The sequence below is a fragment of the Microtus ochrogaster genome, chromosome 16 (assembly GCF_000317375.1).
Source record: "Microtus ochrogaster isolate Prairie Vole_2 chromosome 16, MicOch1.0, whole genome shotgun sequence".
Taxonomy (NCBI): Eukaryota; Metazoa; Chordata; class Mammalia; order Rodentia; family Cricetidae; genus Microtus; species Microtus ochrogaster.
The window spans coordinates 48,804,924-48,812,614 of NC_022018.1; the positions used below are offsets into that span (position 1 = coordinate 48,804,924).

Consider the following 7,691-nt stretch of genomic DNA (forward strand, 5'->3'; position numbering starts at 1 on the left):
TAGGAGTAAAAATCCAGAGACCATCCTTATGTCCAAAATTCAAATTCAGAGTCTGTATTAAGTCTGCCAGCGACTGCCTGAAGAGAAACAGTTCCCACAGAGCAGCCCCAAATGCATTTTTCAAGGAGTTTTTAAAGACAAAGAACACAGAAAAACTACAGCCTGGTTGGCAGTTGCAGGAGGAAGTAAGCAATCAGTTTAACAAGAGCCAAGAATCATATTAGCTGGGGCTTTTCGACATTGAGTTTCTAGAAAAGGGCAGGTTGCTTTCCCACGGGACTTTTTTCAGGGCCCAGGTTAGAAACCAAAAAACGGCTTCGGCTGAGAAAATTTAGAGAAACCTTTACCCCGTTACAGTTAGGCAAGCTTGGCCGTTAGTAATTTCCTACTGTAAACTAGTTTGAGTTGAGAGGGTAGCTGAAACAAAAGTGTGTCACCACAGTGACATACTTCCTCCAAAGGCCACACCTACTTCAACAAGGCCACACCTCCTAATCCTGCCACACCCTATGAGTTTCTGTAGGCCCATTGCATTCAGACTACCTCAGACCCCACGACTCTTTTTCTGATTTCCGACAGGTCTTTATACACGGGCACTTTTATATAAAGTGGCACTTTTGTGGTGGTTTCAAAGAGAATGACACCCAAAGGGAGTGGCCCAATTAGGAGTTGGAGCCTTATTGAAGGAAATGTGCTACTGTGGGTCAGGCTTTGAGGTCTCTTTGCTCAAGCTTCCCTCAGTGTGACACTCAGACCATTTGCTGTTGCCTTCTGATCAAAATATAGCCAGCATCGTGTCTGCCTGCACGCTGCCATGCTCCCTGCCACGGTAAAGATAATGGACCGAACCCCTGAAACCGTAAGTGAGCCACTTCCGTTAAATGTTATCCTTATAAGAGTTGCCGTGGACGTGGTACCCCTTCACAGCAAGAGAAGTCCTAACTAAGACAGGCTTGGAAGTCCACAGATGGTAACGGTTGTCTTAATAGGTTAGCTTTACATGGTAGTGAAAAGCTCTGAGGAGTAGGTGGGATGGTTGAGTCCTTCTCCCTGGAGTGGGTTAAATTATTGTATACTTGGGCTCCTAATGAACCACAAGGAAGAATCACAGTCTGGAAGAGCAATTAGCTCACCAGTGAAGGTCTTTCAACCCATCTCGACTTTGGAAGATAGTGGAAATGACCAAAGAGGAACAGCACCCGAGAGGAGAAACCTTACCACCTTTACTACCCCCTTACCCCATCTGGAGGCTGCAGGGAGAAGGAAGCATTAGGCTGAATAAGATAGAAACAGGAGCATGGTCCATCTACTGACTGACTACCCACTGCCCACTGAACAAGGTGTGGCTCATCATAGCTTTCTGTAGTGCCTTCTATTATATATCATGTTCAGGCCCTACCTATGGCTAGCAACTAAATGCTATAGGTGTAGTAACGACACTCATAATATCATAAATTATTCATATTTTGTCATGAGAGCCTTCATTAACAAAGAGTTCACTTGTTCCAGGCAAAAGTGTACCTCGTATGAGTAGGTATGTGTTTCCTGTTTTACAGTTGGGAGCATGAATCTCAATCTGTGTGAGCCTCTACTCTTGAGGTGAGGAGATGCCCACAAGGGAATTCCTGTTTGCATAATAGTGATTCCCAAGCCTAGGAGTCAATCCACCTTGCCTTGGCTACAGAAGAATCATCAGAGGGGGTCACCCAAGCCCGCAGTACAATGAATATTAGGAAAGAGCCGCTTGGGATGCAATCAAGAAAGATCCTAGGAATGAGGATGAGAAGTTTGTGTGTACATGAAGAAAGATCCAGCTCACCAAAGATGACCTCATTGGGAGCACAAGGCAGTTTTAGCATGAGTCAACCAATTTTAGCACAAAACAGCCAATAACTATGACAGGTCAAACTTGTCACAGGTAGGTGAGCAGTTTTGACTGCAGCCAAGAAAACAAGACAATCTCAGAGTATTTATTTTTAATGTACTGGGGAAGAAGAAGCCCTAAGGAAGGAGAAAAGTCACTGGTGATAGGTGAACTGGAGGTTAACTTAAACAATTCTGTACCACATCTCTAAGCTGGTGAAGCAGGATTTACTGCCACCTTGTGGTTTTGCCATGAGGGATGGGTAAGTCAGAACGAGATCACTGTCTCCATTTCTCTCTGCCTAGACTGCTGTGGAAGATCACCTGGGAAATAGGTTACAGTGGACTATTTCCTCTTTTAAAATTGCCTTGTCGCAAGCTGTGGAAGCATACCTTTAATCCAGTACTAAGGAGGTAAAGGCAATCAAACCTCTGTGAGTTCAAGGTCAGCATGGTCTACACAGTGCCTATGTTCAAAATAAATAAATGAATTAACAAATGAATGAATAAATAAAAAATTAATAAGCTTTGTATTCTTGAAGAGAAAATATCTTGTCCTTATCTTTTTATTTTGTTTTTTTTGAAACAGGGTTTCACTGTGTAGCCCTAGCTGTCCTAGAACTCACTCTGTAGAACAGGCTGGCCTTGAACTCACAGAGATCTGCATGCCTCTGCCTCCTGATTGGTGGGACTAAAGGCATGTACCCCTACCATCCACACAACTTTCGTCTTTATCTTTTAGTGTAGAATATCCACACACATTTTTTATGGCCCCTTGTGAGGTTGCACTATTGTAGCTATAAATCAGACCTAAAAGCTTTGTCCATGGACCAAATGCCCTGCTGTTCCCTCTCTCTTCCCTGTTATTTTTTTTTTAATTCTGTTTTGCTGGGGGTGAGTTTGATTTTGTTTTTCTTGTTTGTTTTGTTTTTGCTTTTTTTTTTTTTTTGACATTGCAGATTGCAGGCAGGTGCATCTTGCCTAAATATGAATTCTGTGTTTTGAGTTGGAAGAGAATTTATACTACTTCACACCTGTCACTAAATGTAACCTCTGATGTGAAGGCTCCAATAATTTGCCCTAAAAATAGCTAAGGGCTGCATGGGCATGGAGACCAGGATTAGTGCTGGCTGTGGTTTCATGCATCAAGAATCCAAAGGCCAGAGAACTCCCCTGGCTTGACCTAGGTTTGCTTTCACTTCCACCCTGTAGGGCCTGCATCAGGCGCTTTGCTGCTGCTCCTCATCAGCACAAACCCATATTAATTAATATACATGAGAGAGGAAAACCTCAGTGGAGAATTAATTATCCTTAATGATGTTTTTCTTTCAAAATTGGCTGCTTTTCCTTGGGAAATACGACATGATATGATTTTGTGGGGGAGTTACTATTTTTGGAAACAAAACCAAATACTAATTATAGGCTCACTGCCAACAAACCCAATTCAACCTGCCACATCTACTTTAGGGAAGCCGCTTTAATGATCCAGGCTAAATATGTCCTGGTAAATGAAACCTTAAGTTCCCATGATTGCAATACCTCTTCAGATCCTTTTGTTCATCTTTTCCAAAGCTGAAACTCTCACGTGTAGTATTTAAAGAAACAAAACCTGCATAGCAGCGAAATGCCCTGTAAAAGCATTCGGTAGATATTATAATTCAGTCTTAATTAAGATTAGTAGTATGGGTTTTAAAAGGTTTAATAAAGGCTGGAGAGATGGTTCAACAGTTATGAGCACTTGCTGCTCTTCCAGAGAACCAGCATTCTGCTCCCAATGCACACAAAAGACAGCTCACAATCACCTGTGACTCCAGCTTCAGGAAATTCTATCCTTTCTTCTGGCCTCCACTGGTGCCCCTACACACGTGGTATACACACACACACACACACACACACACACACACACACACACACACGCACTCACTGTGCAGCTATAGATAATCGTGAACTCCTGATACTCCGGCTTCTACCTTAGATTCTGGGATTATGGGTGCATTATCAGCACACTTGGTTCAGCTTCATTTCAGGGACATGATTTGAAACTAATACATGTTATGCAGGTGTTCAGGCAGATATATATACAGAACCTATTCCATCTTAAAGACCCATCTTAGTTTCTTTTCTTCCCTGGACCCTCCATGGAGAGGAAGATGGGACAGGACTGGTCTTAGCTTTCACTTTTCTTTTCTTTTTCTATCTGGCATAGCCTCTCTAGGTCTCACAGGGAGAGAAGACTGGCTGAGGTAAAGGGAGGGATGTGTTACCTAACTGGGCATGTGATAGAATCTTCTGCCAAGAGCCTCAAGGTCACCCTGCCACCCTGTCCATCCAGGCAGTTCCTTGATCTAACTAATCTGACTTCCTTCTCAACCCTTAGCCTCTAGGTGAAAGTGCCCTTGGTCAACAGACAGACCTCTGATAGGACTGTCTCAGAGATGCTACCCAAGGGTCTCATTGCTCCCAAGAGAGTGTAAGATACACTTGAATCGTGAGCCCTAGGGATTGAAATCAGTCAATTGCAAATCCATCAGACTAAATAAAGATACAGAAGCAGACAGGATAAAAGCCATGGGACATCATTAAGGATTTAACCGAATTATATGCACATGAGAAGGAATTTAGCTTGATGATAGAGGTCCCCAAGTCAGATTGCTCGGCTTAAATTCAACTAAAACAATCATGCACTAAAATCGACACATTGTGGACTGTGCTCTCTCTCTCTCGGAAAGAAAACAGGCTGTAGAGGTTTCTGTCAATATTTAGAAATCCAAGATGTAGCCCCCTCAACCCCAAGCAGTGATACTATAAACATATATACTTATTTATTTTATTTAAAAAAATTGTGTGTGTGTTGGGGGTGGGGTGGGGTGGGTGGGTGTATTCTACATATGTGTAGGTATCTTTGAAGGCCAAAAGAACTTTTGGATCCTCTGGAGGTGGAGTTACAGGTGGTTGTAAGCCATCCAGTGTAACTGCTGGCAACTTTATCTAAGAGTCTTTTGGAAGAGCAGTAAGTGCTCTTCCTTCTCTTTGGACCCAAGGCCAGCCCTAATTGTCCTTTTCCACTCTATGGACTTTGTCTCTTCATTTGTCCTAGGCCCCTTCATTTGTCCTAGGCCCCTTCATTTGCCCTAGGCCCCTTCATTTGCCCTAGGCCGCTGTGTGTGTGTCTTGTCTTTTCCAGGACTCAAACCACCAGTGTCCTTCTCTACTTCCTTAAACTACACACCTTTATTGAGATTCCAAACACAGCAAAGAGAGTGAGTCAGCTGGAGCTTCCATTTGACTTTCTAGGGGCCCTCCTTTCAGTAAATACTTATGTCCAGCATATCATGTGGATGTAGAAGTCCAGAATGCCAAATGCAGATGGAAAACAATCTGTTCTAGAAGGTTCTTTCACACTATTATTTGTAGCAATGGAATACCCAGGTTAACATTCCTTTTCGCCCTTTTCTTGTAAAGGTATAGTGGAGACACAATCCTTTAAATCAATAACTATAAGAGTCCATCCTTTTGGTAATAAGAGGGCCCATAGGTTGGATCACCTTGTTGACAGCTCTTAGATCTGTTACCATTCTCCATTTTCCAGATTTCTTTTTAACAACAAATACAGGAGAATTCCAAGGGCTGGTTGATTCTTCAATATGGCGAGCAATATATTGCTCCTGTACCAGCTATTCTAAAGCCTGCAGTTTGTCTTCCGTTAAAGGTCATTACTTAACCCATATGGAATTCTCAGTTAACCATTTTAAAGGCAAGGCTTTTAGTACCTCTGAAGGTTTCTTAGTTGCTTTGTGTTCTTGTACAGCCTGAATGGCTGGTGACCTTTTTTTACAATATTTTATATTCCTCCTATTTTGACTGCCTCTCACTTTCTTGGGGTGAAACATGCCACTTCTGGGGTATCCGGAAAAGTAGTCACCTATCACAACCTGTGCTCAGGCACTGTCCTTCATGTCACCACTGGTGGTGTTCCTGTGTTCTGGAACGGATCTACATTATAAATGTATGTTCCTTTGGCAGTCTGGCACTTTTGAACCTTATTTGGATGAAAGCACCCCTTTGGATGAGTGAACCCTCTCCCTCTGGATGTATTCAGTAGGATTTTTTTTTAAAAAAAAACTTTAATGGGGGCTAGAGAGATGGCTCAGAGGTTAAGAGCATTGCCTGCTCTTCCAAAGGTCCTGAGTTCAATTCCCAGCAACCACATGGGGACTCACAGCCATCTGTGATGGGGTCTGGTGCCCTCTTCTGGCCTGCAGGCATACAGGCAGACAGGATATTGTATACATAATAAATAAATTTTAAAAAAAATTTAATGTAGTAATATTTTATTTTCAATAAATGTTGATCCAGCTCCCTGTTAGGACCAGGAAGTAAGGCAAGGCTTCCATACCTGTGGCCATCGCGTGTTAATACTGACAGCGCTGGTTGGAGAGAGTTTGCCATCCTCGCCCTCCAGCATTTTTGTTCTACAGCAGACCTTGGTCTATGACTTAGGCCAGTACTACTGTCTTCCATTGCCCTTCGCAGGAGATTGGAATGACTTCACTGTCTTTCCAGGCCGTGAGAATCACTGCCTTTGCATTTCAACCTACTTTCATTTGGATTGCTTAACATGCTTCGACTTTTCAGCTCCTTAGACTGTGACTATTTAACATCCCAGCAAAAGATGTTTAGTGTTTTATTTTTAGGTGAACTACAAACCCTGATAACTAAACAGACGGATGTATACTAACAAGCCTCTTGGCCAAAAACTCTTATAAAACCCAACCGTGCCAAATCTGTATTTCAGCAAAAAATAACAGAAATAAGATCTAGCTTGCTTGCTGAGAGTATTTGCTTAAATTTGCTTGATTTTCTTGAATATTAACTAATGATTATGTAGAAGAGGGATACTGCCTGCTTTTTTAAAATTTAAATTATGAACACATGGTAAAACAAGTTCAGAACATATTTAAAATGGCAAGCTGACATATTTATACATTGTCCTTACTAGCTGCTGGCAGGTCTAAGAGAGACATTCAGTGCTCATGATTTAGTGGCGCTACTACTGGGTGTGGCTGAACCTAAGTCCTTAGGATAGCTTCAGAGCTCACAGGTCAGAAGGTGTGGGGCCTTCTGGGAGGAGGGAGGGGCTGTCAAGGCACAGCCCGTGTATTCTTTGAGAGTTGTTCAGCTTCATTCTGGAGACATTCTGGACATGTCCAATTAATGACACTGATCAACTGCTGAATTTCTTAATATCAGATCAGTATAAATATACAAGGAACATTCTGTCCATTTTTATTGTGATGTGGTATTGGATTCTGTCTGTGAGTTCAATCCACCCCATGGCAATGTCTTTCTTATGAACCCTTTGGGGGATTTGAAGCCTTTGACCCACAGTTTTCAGTACAAATTCCCTGATAGATCACTTATTTGCTATTGAGCATTTGATTATTATGCTTTTTAAAATTTGGTGTCTTTAAACCAAGTTTTTAATCAACATTGCTTTGGAGCAGTTCAGAGTGTTATGTTTTCTTCCTCCTCCTCTTCTCCCTACAGTCTTTTTGTTCCAAGAGCAAGCTTCTAGGGGTGGTGACTTAGGCTCTTGCGTGCATGCAGCATCTCAATGAGCAGGTTATTGTAGGGTACTTCCCCATTCAGTGCTTGTAGCAGAGGTACTCTTCTGCTTGCATGCTGACTGCCCAGACTTCCGGCAGTCGAAGATGTAGCTGTCTGAATTTCTCTGTTTGCTGTGGGTAGTTGCAAACTGTGTAGTCCAGCAGGGCAGCATGCACCTGGTCCTGCACACTTTCCACCAGCTGGAAGTTCTCGAGATTCTT

At 42.5% G+C, this 7,691-nt stretch overlaps 1 pseudogene; it reads right to left on the bottom strand.

Moving 5' to 3' along the window:
* Window positions 1-7,434: 7,434 nt before the first annotated feature.
* LOC101989191 overlaps window positions 7,435-7,691 on the bottom strand; it is a 2,151-nt pseudogene continuing 1,894 nt past the window's right edge.